Source organism: Carcharodon carcharias, chromosome 4 (assembly GCF_017639515.1).
Source record: "Carcharodon carcharias isolate sCarCar2 chromosome 4, sCarCar2.pri, whole genome shotgun sequence".
NCBI lineage: Eukaryota > Metazoa > Chordata > Chondrichthyes > Lamniformes > Lamnidae > Carcharodon > Carcharodon carcharias.
This window is the reverse complement of record NC_054470.1, coordinates 104,410,533-104,426,186: the sequence shown is the minus strand read 5'-3', so window position 1 is coordinate 104,426,186 and position 15,654 is coordinate 104,410,533. Positions and strand designations below refer to the sequence as shown.

General features: G+C 43.5%; 1 protein-coding gene across 1 annotated transcript in view; it reads right to left on the bottom strand.

Moving 5' to 3' along the window:
* The window catches only part of lingo2 (leucine rich repeat and Ig domain containing 2), a 262,000-nt gene extending 246,616 nt beyond the window's left edge, over positions 1-15,384 (bottom strand). The window contains exon 1 of the mRNA XM_041186409.1: positions 15,261-15,384. The gene's annotated coding sequence lies outside the window, so the exon portion shown is untranslated. The remainder of the gene's footprint in view (positions 1-15,260) is intronic.
* Between the last annotated feature and the right edge of the window lie 270 nt (positions 15,385-15,654).

Below are 15,654 nucleotides of genomic sequence, written 5' to 3'. Positions count from 1 at the left end.
ATCCGACGCCTCAACAAGAAACTTTTTCTCTTTCTCTCAAGTGCTAAGGAACACAAGCTCCAACAACTCATCGACACCAACACCCATCTAGGACCCTCCATCCCTGCCTGTCCCTCCGTCCCCACCCCATCTTCTAATCCCAGCCCCGGCCGTGTATTCACTATACCCCCCAACCTTCCCTCTCCGACGCTGAACATTCAGTGCTCAGCAAAGGACTTAGTTTCATACCCTGAGTTCTGTGGAAGGGTCATGAGGACTCGAAACGTCAACTCTTTTCTTCTCCGTCGATGCTGCCAGACCTGCTGAGTTTTTCCAGGCAATTCTGTTTTTGTTGTGCAAGCACAAGGACTTGGATGCAGTATCAGAAGAAATTTAATGACCTCACTCGTGTAGTCAAGGTCAGGGTCAGAGATTTGCACTATGTGTGGTATCGGACGGGAAAAAGAATGCTTTGTCCGCCAGCCGCAATGGCGTCTTTTCACGCCGTATCATTCCAATCCCGCCTCATTAATCACACATTCCCAGGAAAGACACCATTTCGATGGTGAGCACACTCTCAGTCACCTGCCATACCATCAGCTCACCGCTTTCTCACGTCAGGCGCCATATTTGAAGTGCAGCTGCACGCACACCACTCAGTGCTTCCAGCCCAGGACTGCTGCGCAGAAGACATGGCCCCAAAAGGCAAGAAGACTGAGGCCCCCCCAATCAGTGGCGCATCCCTGGGATGACTTTTGGACACCAGTGGAGTGCACCGCAATGTTTTCTACCCTGGCTCTGGCCGCAGGAGGCCCATCAGTCTCACCAATCTGGCTTGGGAGGCGGTGGCAGAGGTGGTCAGTGCCAACGCTGTACAAAAGAGGTTGCAGAAGGAAACCCCTATTCCCCTTTTCCTAGTAAAGCCATTGCCCTGCAGCCTCTTCCCTTGCCTGACATCACTTCACCCGCTTCTCCAAGCAAGCCATAGTCCTGCAGCTGTTGAAAAGCCACCCCCACTTTACGGTTGGTCTGATAAGTAGAGATCTGCCTGTGAGTCCCCCTAAGAGAGATGTAGTGCTGCCTGTGAAGCCTTGCACTGATGACAGTAAGCGTTGCCCAAAGCAAGAGGCAAACAAGCCTCAAAGTCCCGAGTGAAGTGCAGCTCGCCAAGCGTACATTGCTTATGATCAGTTGTGCAATCGTGCCGAGGTGCCCAGATGATCCTGTGTTGGGAGGGGGGGGTGGGGTGACTCTGGTGAGCTGGCTTATAATGATATGCAGATGTATTACAATAAAGTTCCCGACATGCGATGGTGGGGGGCGCGGCCCGCCATCAACAGGTGGGGTGGACCATTGCAAACATGTTTCCTAACAGCGTGAAACCAATTTTTGGTCTTCTCGCCATATTGTCCGCTCACGCCTGCTGTGGTGCCCGATGCCAGTGGGCACAGAAAATTCCACCCTAGATGTTTAGGTAAAACCTGGGCAGAAAGGGCCTGTCTAGGTTGCAACCTCCCTTCCTCTTCTACTTCTTCCTCTTCCATCTCTTCTTCCTCCTCATGCTTCTCAATGTGCTCCTGCTCCTCAACCACTTGATAACACAGGCTGTTCGGTCATGATGACCAGGTTGTTCAGCATGCAGCACACCGTGGCAAAGCTTTGAGACCCATTCAGCCAAGTACTGCAGAGCTCCCCTAGTGTGGTCTCGGCAGCAGAATCATTTCTTCATGACAGAAACATGTCTGCTTTATTAGAATTCTTGTGGCAGCATGGCTCTTATTGTATTCTTGCTGCACACGTGTGTGGGTTGTGTACCAGAATCATGATCCATGTCATTAGTGGAGGACCTTTGTTGTTCAGGAGCCACCCTCTGGTTTGCTGTGGTAGTTGAAATACAGCTGACACAGTGTACTGCCACAGACTGTATGCATCATGGCTGCTACCAGGATAATAAGCATTGACCTGCTTGATGTGAAGTCTGTGAAAATGCATCAGCTGCATGTTGAAGGAGTGGAATCCTTTTCGGTTCAGGTGCATTGTAGAGTTAATATGACCAGCATGTAGTACAACGCATGGAGAGTCAGAGGCACCCTGCACCATGGGTAATTCTGTAAACATTTTAAGGTCTTGTGCTCAGTCTACTTGCTTTTCTCTGTTGGAGGGAATGAGAGACCTTATATTGAGAGACTCAGTGATCTCGCTTATGTAGCAGTGACCTGTAAAGTGAGGGGTGGTCCTGTTATCTCCAGTGGCAGATGGAAGGGGCCAGAGGCATAAAAGCTCATGTCCACAGTTATCTTTACAGTCACTGACAACACTGTTGATGCCCTGTTCTAGGGTTGATGTTATGGCTGGAGCAGTTGGCGGATTTCAGTCATGACCTCTTTAGTGAAGCTCAAACATCTTAAACTTTGGCCATTGCTAATGTTGAGCTTGGAGAATTGTGCTCTGAACACCCTGGACAGATATGACATCCTGCAGAGATATGGCTTCCTCTTCCCCCCTTTCCCTCTCCTCCTCCTTCTTCAAGTACCTTGCCCTGCTCTATCTGGCCTCTGTTCATTTTTTCATCATGATAAAGACCTGCTGGGGCACCTGTGTCTAGGAGCAAATGGTTATATTCAGAAGCCTATAAGTGGAAAAAAAATGATGGTGGGTGCAGGTTGGTGGTGATCATCTCATTGAACATGTGTTCAGCTTGGGAGGTTAAGAGAGGGCTTCAGTTGTAGCATGGAGCTATAAAATGTCAGCGTTGCATCCTGACTAATGCCATGATCTGCCTGCTCTGCATAATTCAGTGGAGTTGTGCACATGCTAACTCTTTTACCAATATGGTGCCTGGTGCACTTCCCATCAGAAGTGTACACACAAACCATAGAGGCCATTTTGGATCCTAAAAAAATAGGCACTGGTGAGCGCATCTTTGGTCCCCTCAGCTCTACCTCAAAAGTCATTGGTAATCAATCGAGTCACTTGTGGATTATTGAGATAAATTTAGCTTAGCTTAAATGTCATAAGAGGCAAACATAATTGCTTCAAAACAACTTTTAAGTTACCTAAGATAATTTGATCTTGCTTGTTGCACCAGCTCTATGATTCAGAAGGTGACCAAATCTATACAGTTCTTGAGTCAGATGTTAAAATAAGCAAGTATTTTGTGTTGGGCTCTTCTCTGAAACTCCTTTTGCAACATCTCTGTCCTTCTATTGGTATGTTCATATCAGTGTAGCAGAAATTGGGAACTAACTCATGTGGGAGATTCTGATGCATGGATAGGAATCCAGGGCTTGGTTAAATGGCTGTTGCCAAGTTGGAAAATAGTTGTAAGTGATGTAATCCAGAGGTTAATAGTAGGTCCAGATATTTTCTCAGTATATATAAATAACTTGAACAGGCATTTTACTGATGATTCACAAAAAGGTGTTTGGTAATAAATGAGGAAGACTTTCTTGAAGACTTCAGGAAACTATAGTCTAATAGATAGGCAGATTAAATTTAATGTAAATAAACGTGAGGTTAATATATCATGAGATAAAAAAAACACGGAACTGGAGTGCAAATTCAAAGGAAAGATCCTGAAGTGTCTGGATCAACAGAGACCAAAGGAGTCAAATGCAGAATTCTCTGAAGGTGTGAATGCAGGAAGAGAAATTAGTAAAAAAAAAAGGCAAGGAGATTATGGCCCATAACTACTTATCTCCGGGGGTCATAACAGCAAAGTATTCCAGAGGACTGAGCTGGCCACCGCCCCCCACTGGAAGTCCCTAGGCAAGTACTGCATGGGAAATGCTCACGAAGTTCGAACTTCTGATGCGCAATTACCCTGCACTGGGAACCATCTGAAACTCTGATTTAATTCAAAGACTTTGTGTGGTTCCAATTGTACTACCAGAATAAGAACATAAGAACATAAGAAATAGGAACATGAGTAGACCATTTGGCACCTCGAGCCTGCTCTGCCATTCAATAATATAATGTTCAATTTCCACACTCCCATCTAACTCCAATAACCTTTGATTCCCTTGCCTAACAAGAATCTATCTTACTCTGCCTGAAAAATATTCGGTGACCCTGCCTCTACCACCTCCTGAGGCAGAGAATTCCAAAGTCGCACAACCCTCTGACAGAAAAAAATTTCTCCTCACCTCTGTCCTAAAAGTGTGACCTCTAATTTTAAAACAGTGCCCCCTAGTTCTGGACTCATCCACAAGAAGAAACATCCTTTCCACGTCCACCTTGCCGAGGCCGTTCACGGCCTTGTATACTTCAATCAAATCACCCCTCATTCTTCTAAACTCCAGTGGAAACAAGCCCAGTTTGTCCAACCTTTCCTCATAAGACAGCCCCACTCATTCCAGTTATCAATCTAGTAAACCTCCTTTGAACCACCTTTAATGCATTTACATCCTTCCTTAAATAAGGAGACCAAAATTGCACACAGTATTCGAGGTGTGGTCTAACCAATGCCCTGTATAACTGAAGCATAATATCCTCACTTTTATGTTCAATCCCTCTCGTAATAAAGGATAGTATTCCATTAGCCTTCATAAGTTAACCAGGAAAAGTTAGAAGAATAAAAACCAGTTCTAACTCCTGGGTAACTATAGCACTACCCTGCCATCCCTCACAGGACCCCCTGCCCACCTCTCCCACCACCAGATACCCATTCTCAAATACCCCCACCATCCCGGCTACCCTCCCAACCCCCAATTACAGCCCCCTGATTTCCCCCAACCCGATTACGCTCCTGACTCCCTGACTACCCTCCAACTCCCCCGACTACCCTCCTGAATCCCCCCTCCAATGACCACCCAACCACACCAACCCACTCAAAACCCTCACTGAGCACCCAATTCTTCCACCCTCCTATCCAACCCCACAGACCACCCGACACCTGCCAACCCATCCTACCTCCCCAATGACCATCCGACCTGCAACCTCCACCCCCACCCAACAACACTGACCACCTGACCCCCTTTCCCTCCATCCTACCCACTTACCTTATACACTTAAGTTCTCCCTGGTTTCTCAAAGTGGCTGGACCTTTAAATTTACCTGCTCTACGGCAGCTAGTGTTGTATAAAGGGGTGCGGCTTCACTTCCCCCCACTCTGCTGCACTTGACTGAAGACCTTGGGTAGCCGCTGCATTGCATATTTCTCACTCGGCCCAAGCCAGAAGGTCAGGCGAGAAAGGTGCAACTGCATTCCAGGGTAAGTAAATAGGAGCGAATTGGCAATTCAACTGTGATTGCAGCTCCTTGGAATTTCTGGCCCTATAATGTGTTTTATAGATAAGATTATAGAGTACAAGAATAAGGAGAGAATGACTAAACCAAACAAAACACACCCAAATCAGGAGACCTAAGGTGGGCTCAAAACAGTTTTGTCCTCCAAGTTCATCGGCCTAACTTTCAGTGAGCTGCTAGTGGCTGTACAGCCAGCTTTCCTGGCAGGTGAATCAAATGGCGGGCTGCCTCCCTCACTGGCAACAATCCACAAACCTCAGATGAGACCCAATGGCAGAGGGAGGCAGGGAGACTCAGTTGTGGGCTGGCACAATCCCCAAGGAGGGTTGTGGAGTTAAAAGGAGCACTTCTTTTCCTCTTGGCTCAATGGGAACGTTATTAAAAATTAACCTTCCATTGCGGAAGCTGAATAATCCTGAGTGGGGTGCACCTGATGTCTGCTTCCTCCATTGTGGACTAATTTTTGACAGTCAGGCCTGCAATATATTATTTTGCTGACTTATTTATTTAAGGAGCCTAACACCTGTACTAAGCAGCTGCAAGGATGCATGTCAAGTGGCCCAGCCCAATATTGAATAGGACCTTTTCCAGGCATCCCAAAGAAGCAGGACATTGGTCCCTGCAATTGGGACGACCCTTTACAGCCCCCACCCCCCACCTCCCCAGTCTCCAAGTTCAGACCATAAGGAGGTTATACTGTCAGACCCCCAGGCTGTGTTGTTATATTTCAGCTCTTTCCTGGACTCGAACTCAAGTTCTGTCGAAGGGTCATGAGGACTCGAAACGTCAACTCTTTTCTTCTCCGCCGATGCTGCCAGACCTGCTGAGTTTTTCCAGGTAATTCTGTTTTTGTTTTGTGTTGTTTTATAGTTAGACATTGGGAACTCTCCTGAACATAAGACAGGTGAACAACTTACAGTTGTACCAGCAAAATGTCGAAGGAAAGCTCAAAACAGACAACAAGCACACTATATGGATTTGCCAGCATTGGAAATCCGAAAAGGAGAAATTTGCCACACTGAGGCTATTTCCACTGACATAGAAAAGGGCAAGAAAAGACTTAATAGTGTTTTTTTAAAAACATAAGAAAGGTATTGATGCAGTGAAAAGGAAAGATTATTTCCTCTGGTTAAGCAGTCAGTGACAAGGGGTCATCAATTTGAGTGTAGGGAGAGAGATTAGGAGTAATTTCTTTATGCAAGGGTTGTTGGAGCATGAAATTCTTTCCCAAAGTGAATGCCTGAAACAGAGACCATTGCATCTATTAAGGGAAAATTGGATAAATATTTGAAGCAGAGGATGATATTGGCTTTGTGGAGAGAATGTGAGAGTGTGTTTAGCTTTGGTCCTTTCAAAGGAGTGGCAAGGCACAATGGCCTCTTTTGTGCTATACACCTCTAGGGTTCGAGGTATCCTATGCACATATATATAAATTGGGCTTAAGTTTGCAGATGACATTAATAAACTTATTGTGCTTGTTAAAACATGATGCAGCCTTTTGCTATTTACTCCTTCCTATTCCATTGTATGCACCAAGATAGGGAATAAGCTGCAAAATGATTCTCTTTGATCAATCATGTGGTCTGTGCCATTAATATATGTCAACATTATTGTCATTTTTTTGTCACACAATAAAGCATAAATGTAAAACATTCAAGTAAAGATACAATATATTAGAAAACAGAAAGATTTGCATTTACATAGTGCCTTTCAAGACCTCAACTTCTCCCATAATGCTTTACATCAAATGACATACTGTCGAAGTGCAGTCACTGTTCTACTACAGGAAAGATGCCAGCCAATTTGCACACAGCAGGATCCCACAAACAGCAAGATGGTAATGACCAGATAATCTGCTTTTGTGATGTTCATTGAGGGGTCATTATTGACCAAGGTACTGGGATAACTGCTTTTCTTCATGGGATCTTTTACATTCACCTCGGAGAGCAGACAGAGTTTCAATTTATCTAATCTAAATATGGCATATCCAATTTTTCAGCGCTATTGAGAGCATTGCACTCAAATGTCAGCCAGATTTTGTGCTCAAACCTCTGTAGTGGTACTTGAACCAATGATCTTCTGATTCAAAGACAAGACTACAACCCACTGAGCCATAGCTGACACATTGCAAAATTGGCATTGATGCATGGTAGGAGGCCATTTGGCCCATCAGGCCCGGGCCAGCTCTTTCAAAAAGCCACCCAATTTAATGCCACACCCCTGTCCAATTTCTTCAGGAATCTGATTCAGGAAATGTTAGACTGAAAAAAACATGTCCAGCTCCTGGGTAACTATACAATTAAGCTACCCCCACCCTGCTCCCAACCCCACTGACTCCCCATTGACCCTCCCCAACAAGTCCCATTGACCCTTCAGCTCCCTCGTGATCCTACAACTCCCCCGACACTCCAACTCCCCCCACATCTCTTCAATACCTGACCGACCCTCCTGATCCTCTGACGCCTGAATGCCCACAACCCCCCCCTCGACCCTCCATTTCCCCTGACCCTTCGACTCCCACCAACCCTCCGGCTCCCCACCCCCTGACCTGACATCACCATCCTGCCCACCCTGCCACCTATTACCGTACCCATCCTGACACCTACCACTTTGCCACCTATTCCCTGCCACCTACTACCCTACCCACCCTGCCGCCTTACCGACCTGGCACCTTATTCAACCTTCCCACTTACCTCACTCACATTCATTCACCAACACAGTGAAAAGCCAAAGCTTTACAGTGTGCTGGTGAATGAAAACTTACCAAAAAACACAGGTAGTGCTGTAAAAAAGGGGCATGCCTGCAATACGAAGGTGTCCCAGGACAGGTGCTCTCCGCATTTCTGAAGAGGCCCGGTTCGGAAGTCCGAGCCAAAAGTGCAGAGCTCTGGCACTGGGTAAGTGAACAGGAGCTGAGTGTCAATCCAATGGAAGGTTCGGCCCAATGTCTTTGGAAGACTTGCATTATGAATGCATAAGAAATAGCAGATAGAAAAGGCCAAGTTTCAAGTAACCTGCCATCTCTTATTGTGTTAACTAAGGTGTTCCAGCTTTGGCAGTCCATTATGCCTCATATGGAGGATATAAACGGGAAGTTGGTGTAATAATGACCAGCATAGGTAATATATCAGGCCGTTTGATCAGGAGTTCATCTTGCATCCTTCATTTGCTGTTGTGGATTGACAACCTCAACCATTCTATCACATCTGACCCTGTTACCTCATCAAAGAACTTAATCAGGTTTGTCAGGCACAATTTGCCTTTAACAAACCTTTGTTGGCTATCCCTTATTAATCTACAATGAGCATTCATTTTTTGTTTGACAATAGTCCCTAATAGTTTTCCTGATTCTAGCTACCTAGAAGGAAATAAACAGTAAAAGCTTTGAAATAAGAGTACTGGTCTGAACTGGTCTCATATACCTTAAAATGGAACACCAGTAAATCTGGCAAATAAGAGAACTGCTCCAAACTGGTCTTGTATACCTTAAAATGGAACACCAGTGAAAACTGGCAAATAAGAGAACTAGTCCAAACTGTTTTTTCCTTCTGGGTACGGGAAGGAAATATCAAAGAGAAGCAAACAAGAGTTGTCTGAGGTTGCTCTCACACAGCTCCCACCAGTCAGCTCAGAGACAGGCACAAAGCAGAATCCAATAGCTCATTATCTGTCTTTCATCCTGACTGTGGATCATTTAGCAAGAAAGGAGAAGTGATAGAGGGAGAGGGTCTTTAAAAATTATTTCCAATAAATCTCACTTGGCCATCACTCCAGCATGTTAAGGATATCAGCTAATGAATGGAAGTGCTGCATTACTTCTGCCACTGTTCTGTGAGCTCATATTTTAATTCCTATGTGACAGTGCTACTGATACTTTCAGGCCATTATTAATTAGTGCAGCAGTGTAGAACTATCAAGGTTCTCCTGGCATCACAATTCTCATTTGTTCAAAATCAAAATTGTAAGAGAGCAGTTGAATTCTACAGTGTTTTAAAGGCTAGAATAGCCTGCAAGGAAAATAGTGATCAAATGTTTTATTCTTCTCACAGCCACGCGCATATATTGAAAATAACATCAAGACACATTCCTTGCATGTATTGCTACAATGAACAAAATGAGACATGGAGAATGTAACGTATGCAATGTTTTTCAGCTATTTACTCGTGACAGTTTTGCTCAATTGCAGTTTGTGGATTAAATGTTTTACTGAATTGTGAAATGTGCTTATTACAGATGTAACTTGGTCGTGGTAATTTTGAGTGTAGAGCTTGACAAAGGGTGGTGGTAGAAGTTGACAAACTGAAGAGGCTGTTAAACACGATGGAAGAATTGACTATATTGTAATGGTGCAGAATGAACTGGTTCTTGAAAAGGTTAATGGGCGATCTTTGTCTGCACAACCCTGTGGCACAAGGACTGCAGAAGTGATAAACTGATTATCGAACAGGTGCTGTGACTGGAGAAGGGAAAGGTGATTAACTTTAATTGATAAAAAAGATAAGTCAAGGAGAACAATCACAGGAGTTTGGCTCGAAATATGATTTTGTCCACTATTCTGTCAAGATAAAGTTGCAAAGGAACCACAGCAAAGACACAAGGTTATGTCAGCAGCGTTAACTAAGTCAGCTAAATAATGCCATTTGAAGAAGACATGTGCCAGCTGACGAGATCTACAGCCAAGTGTGCACTTGAAGACAACAGACACTGTAGTCAGGAAGAGAGTGGACTAGTTAGTGACTAAAGACATGAAGAGAACTCGGTCGGCAGACCAACCAACTGGGGATAGACACTTGCACGCGAGGTCCCCGCCTACCAGTATAGTGAGCATATCTGTCATTTTGAAACAGGGTAAATAAACCAGATTGTGAGAAAAAATATGTGTTATGTGCTATTGATATCAAGAGTTTAAGGTAAGATCCTGGAATAAAGGGGTGAGGGAGCTACACATGGCATTTCTGGTTCATGTGGAAAAAAAAGTTTTACCCAGTGACTTTTCCTGAAGGCAATGTCCCTTTAAGTTGAACATATAAGAAATACAATCATACAAGTTGGCAAATGTGATAGAGGGAAGATAATTGTTGGATAGAGCTGAACTACAGGGCTGTAATTCAATCAAGGAATCCTAATAATCTCATAAATCACAACAGTGGAGCTTGGGCAGCTTTTGAATGCCAGCAGTGCAATGATGTTGAGTTGCTATTTAAGTTCACTGCCAGTGATGTGTTTTAATATAGGTGTAATAAAGAAAAAATAAATCTTCAGTTTGTTTAATCATTATCCACACTTTCAGCACAGTGTAGGTGGCATTGTGTGCATGAAATAGGAATGAAAGGAGCATTGAAGAAAGCATTCAGGATGGAGTCTTCACTTTGGATACAATCACGAAACTGTAGTCTAAATGCGCATAAAATTGTGCTGGTAAGTTTCCTGCTAAAATTCATTTGCATAGCCACAACCATTAAGTCTTCCATCAGCCAATGCAATCAAGCAGCATTAAAAATGTAAATACTTCTTTGCTTTCTTTCAATTAAAAAACAATTTCTTGAGGGTTAATCTGGAGGAGTTTTATTCATGCCGCTGAAAATGGTCGGAATTTTTGGCCTCACCACAAGGTGGTGAGCCATTCAAATCTCCGTTGACTTCAGCGGGACTGGAAGATCCCGCCAATGGGAGGGGCCATAAAATCCTGTCCAATGTGTTTATCACCAAAAAAGGTGCTTGTGTAATAAGAGTGTCCAGTCCTCAACCTGTGTGCGAACTGATATCACTAAAAATAGCTAAAAAAACAATTAATAGTTCCATAGGCTATGGGCCAAGTGATGGTAAATGGGATTAGTTAGGTAGGTCAGGTGTTTCTCACATGTTGGTGTAGACTTGATGGGCCAAAGGGCCTTTTCTGCACTGTGATTCTGTAATTGGTGCACACTAGTCAGCCTTAGTTCTCAGTAATTTTTTGATGTGAATAAACCTCTAAAATATGCCCAGTAGTGTCTGTGCAGCTAAGAAAATTAGCACAATTTGAAGAGCCTTCCCGACTAGTGCAATCAGTAGAATTTCACAATTTTGACCTGGAGGGCAAGGCCAGTTTTGTGGGCGGGGCCTTATTTGGACGAATTAAATCGTGAATGAATGCAAAGGATCATGGAATTATGGTATTAATTGGTTCTGGACGTAACTCATGGAAGAAATAGGGACCTTCAAGAAATGGTAATTCTCAGAATTGAATAGAACACTAATGGGATTTGTTGCCTCAGCATTAATTCTCTCTCTGAGAAAAAGACATGAATGATTCTAAGGAGTCAGGGAGCAAGACGAAGTTGAGATAAAGGTCACAAAGATTGCGCTCCCCGCATTGGGGTCACTGGACTCTACAACCATTCCTGAACCAATAGCAGGAAGCCTTCTGGCACCCTGCATTCACCTTTACCTAGCAAATTCCCTCCAGCATGAGGTAAATAAAAAAGTGACCTCAACCAAAATGATGAACAGGAGCAGGAAGATGACCACCCTGACATCTTGGGTACCTGTCCCATATTCATTGGTCAGAAGGGGTTGGAACTGGTCATTGACATAGGGTAAACTACCAGTCCCTAGAAATAAAGTATATTATTGAGTGCTTGGAGAACAGGGGCAGTCCTGAGCAGGCAGCCACTTGTTTCAGTTGGAAGACGGACAAGGGAAGATGGAGGAATACTGAGGGAAGAGTTCCATAACACTTCAGCTAGAGAGCAGAATGCTGCCATTACAACCTACGGAGAATAACCATCCGTTCATCCTCTGGGATCAGTGAACCGGTCTTATCTGTCAAAGGTCAAATACTTTTCCTGTCTATTTGGTCAATGAGTCATATCTAAACCGTTGCTTCTTAATGAACTACTTTAAAATTATTTACAAATACTCGACTGCCCATCTGTGGCTCCCTAACTCAAAATCTTACACTCATTTACTTTTAAAATTCCTTGACTTTAGTGCTGGCTTAGTGGATTACAGGTATATAATTAATGGAGACAGATGGAAACACAGTTCCTTGGTGTCCATGCTATCACCATAGTGCACCTTTGTTTCTTACAGCCCAACATAGGAGTTCAAGGTTTTTTACTATCAGCTGCTAAAAATACCACTAACACTGAAAATCAGAAGAACAGAAATTTCTGAAAATGCAATGAAGGTTAATATGGACACACTGGTCAATATTCCTGCTCCAGGTGGTAATTGGACAGATGCTGTTTTTGGATAAGATTAGATCACAAATATACTGTGGATTGTATAGTGTATGTTGCCTGGATAACTGGCCAATAATCATCTCTTATTTAGTATTCAGTGAAGTTGCAGTGATTATGTACAATCGCTAGTCCTTATTTGTGTATATCAATGTACATCAGAAACATACAGCAAATATCTACTCCATGAAACTAATGAAGATTGCAAGGTTATTTGAGGCCCTTAGCTGTTAACTCCTTTTGGTAGTAGCCTTTGTTAAAAAGATTAGGTTGACTATATTCTATATTTTTTCTATAGAGAATATATGTGATGAGGGATTTGAATACTCAACATAGTGTTCCACGGTATTCAATGGAGGTCATATTCATTATTGAATTCCAGATCCTCCAAAGAGCCTTTATGAACAAAAGAGCAACTCCATCTCTGCATAGTCAGAAAGCAGAAAGCTATACATCAGTTAATCTAAGGTCTAACATTGGGGAAAAAAGCTGGAATCCATTACTAAAGACAAAGTAGGACATTTAGAAAATCCTAATACAATCAGGCAGAGTCAAAATGGTTTCAAGAAAGGGAAATCATGCTTGACACATTTATTAGATTCCTTTGAGGATGTATCAAGCAGGGTAGATAAAGGGGAACCAGCAGATGTAGTGTATTTGGATTTCCAAAAGGCATTCCATAAGGTACTACATAAAGATAAAAGCTTATGGTGTTGGATGTGATATACTTGCATACTTGGAGAATGGGCTAACTAACAGGAAACCAAGTCAGGAGAAATGGATCATTTTCAAATGCCAAGCTCATACTAGTGAAGTGGCTCAGGATCAGTGCTGGGACCTCAAACATTCATGATCTATATTAATAACTTGGATGAAGGGACCGACTGTATTGTAGCCAAATTTGCTGACAATACAAAAATAGGTAGGAAAACAAGGTGTGAGGAGGATACAAAGTGTCTGCAAAGGGGTTTGGATAGGTTAAGTGAGCGGGCAAAAACACTTGCAGATAGAGTATGATGTGCGAAACTTTGAGGTTGTCCATTTTGACAGGAAGAATAGAAAAGCGGAATATTATTTTAAATGGAGCAAGACTACAGAATGGTGCAGTACAAAGGAACCTAGGTACCTATGTAGATGAATCTCAAAAAGTCAACATGCAGGTACAGCAAGTAATTAGGAAAGCAAATGGAATGTTACCCTTTATTGTAAGGCAGATGGAGAATGAAAGTAGGGCAGTCTTACTACAACTGTACAGGGCATTGATGAGACCACACCATGGGTACTGTGTACAGTTTACATCACCTTACTTAAAGAGGGACATACTTGCATTGGAAACAGTTCAGAGAAAGTTCATTAGGCTTATTCCTGGGTTGAGGGGGTAGTCATATGAGGAAGGGCAGAGCAGATTGGGCCTGTACCCATTGGAATTTAGAAGAATGGAAGGTGAGCTTGACATGGTAGATGATATCAGGACGTTTCCTCTCATGGGGGAATCTAGAACTAGGGGAGACCATTTAATAATAAGGGATCTCCCATTTAAGACAGAGATGAGAAGGACTCTCTTCTATCAAAAAGTCATTAGTATTTAGAATTCTCTTCCAGAGGGCAATGGAGGCTGGGTCAGTGAATATATTCAAAGCTGTGTTAGACAGGTCTTTGATTGGCGAGGGAGTCGAAGGTTATGGGGGGTGGGAGACAGGAAAGTGGAGTTAAGGCCACAACCAGATCAGACATGATCTTGGTGAATGGCAGGACAGGCTCGAGGGACCAAATGGCCTATGCCTACTCCTATTTCTTAAATTCTTATATTTTGGAAACAAGAATTTTGGAACATAAATGCTACGACCCCTGCTTAGGATTTAAAATTACAGAGGTTTTCTTTTAGCTCCACTTCACTAATTTCTGGGGGAAGGTAGGGAAAAAGAGCTTAGTCTCTTTGGAGTAGGAGATTAAGGGTTGAATTTTCGCTTTGGGGCAGAAAATGGAGCTGGGACTGTTTCTGGGTTCTGAACCCCATTCCTGGGGGGGGAAGGGTAACAATCACCCATCGGAATTTTGACTGGGCCGCCCCCTTAATGAGCATGGAGGCAGGCTCCCTGTCCAATTAAGGGCGACAGGCTGGCTCTCAAAACTGGAGGGCCAATCAGAGGCCTTTGAGCTTCAGAGGAACAGCTGACTGTAGTAAAGGGTAAGCAACTGAGAGAGCACTTCAGCATGAAGGTGCCCTCTCAGCAGCCAAAAATGTTATTTCAAAATACGAAAATCAGCCAGGCCAGCACTATGAGTGGAGCAGGAGCGGGGGAGGGAGGGCGACCTTTGGCTGCACTCAAACCCAGGCAGTCAGGGAGGGCACCTAAGCCTGTTTGGAGCGCTGGCACCTCAGCTAACTGCTGGGGATTGAACCGCTGCTGCCTGATATATTGAGAAACTGGAGGCTGACTGGAAAATCCTGCCCTTATTGTTGGTGGTGGTCAAGAAAAACGTTTTAAGTATAAGGTGGACTTGGCCACTGAGTCTGTAATGTAAAGGTGAGTGTTTCCATTATTGGTGATACCTGCCAATTTTTCTGACTTTCAAATACCATCAGAATACTCAGGAGTGACAGCTGATGGTCTCTTTGATGTGTGTCACTCTCCCTTTCATTACAATTTCCACATAGTAGTTCGGTTAAAAGCTCATACAAGTGGGTACATCTTTGTCAAAATATATTAGTGTTTCAACAGCTGTGATATGGGATGACAGGGCATACATTTTGCATTGATAGATCCCTGCTATCCAATCTGAATCATGACAGGGATGTGTCAAACAACTTACTGGCCACAGGGAGGAAGGGAACTCAGGTGATCCAATCTATATTTCCTTGCATTCCCTTTTTGAGGTTTGTCACACAATTCTGTTCCCAGAACTCAGGGAAAGGTCATCCTGTGTGGCAGAGTTGTGAAGCCATGAAAGGGAGGACCTGAAGATGAGGGAAACAGGTATATTATAATATAGAAAATCTCACTCAAGATTTCACATTTTACTTACTGTCCAAGGATGCAAACTGAGCACTATTTCTCGTGTGGTTCGGGTGTAATTAGTCTGTGTAATGTCTGTGAGAAAAAATGGGCAAATGAATTCTGCCATGGTTGCAGTGTGCTTATAATTACTCTGGCTGAAAATATTTCAGAAATTGTAAAAGCCAGAAGATTCCCATGAATATAATTTT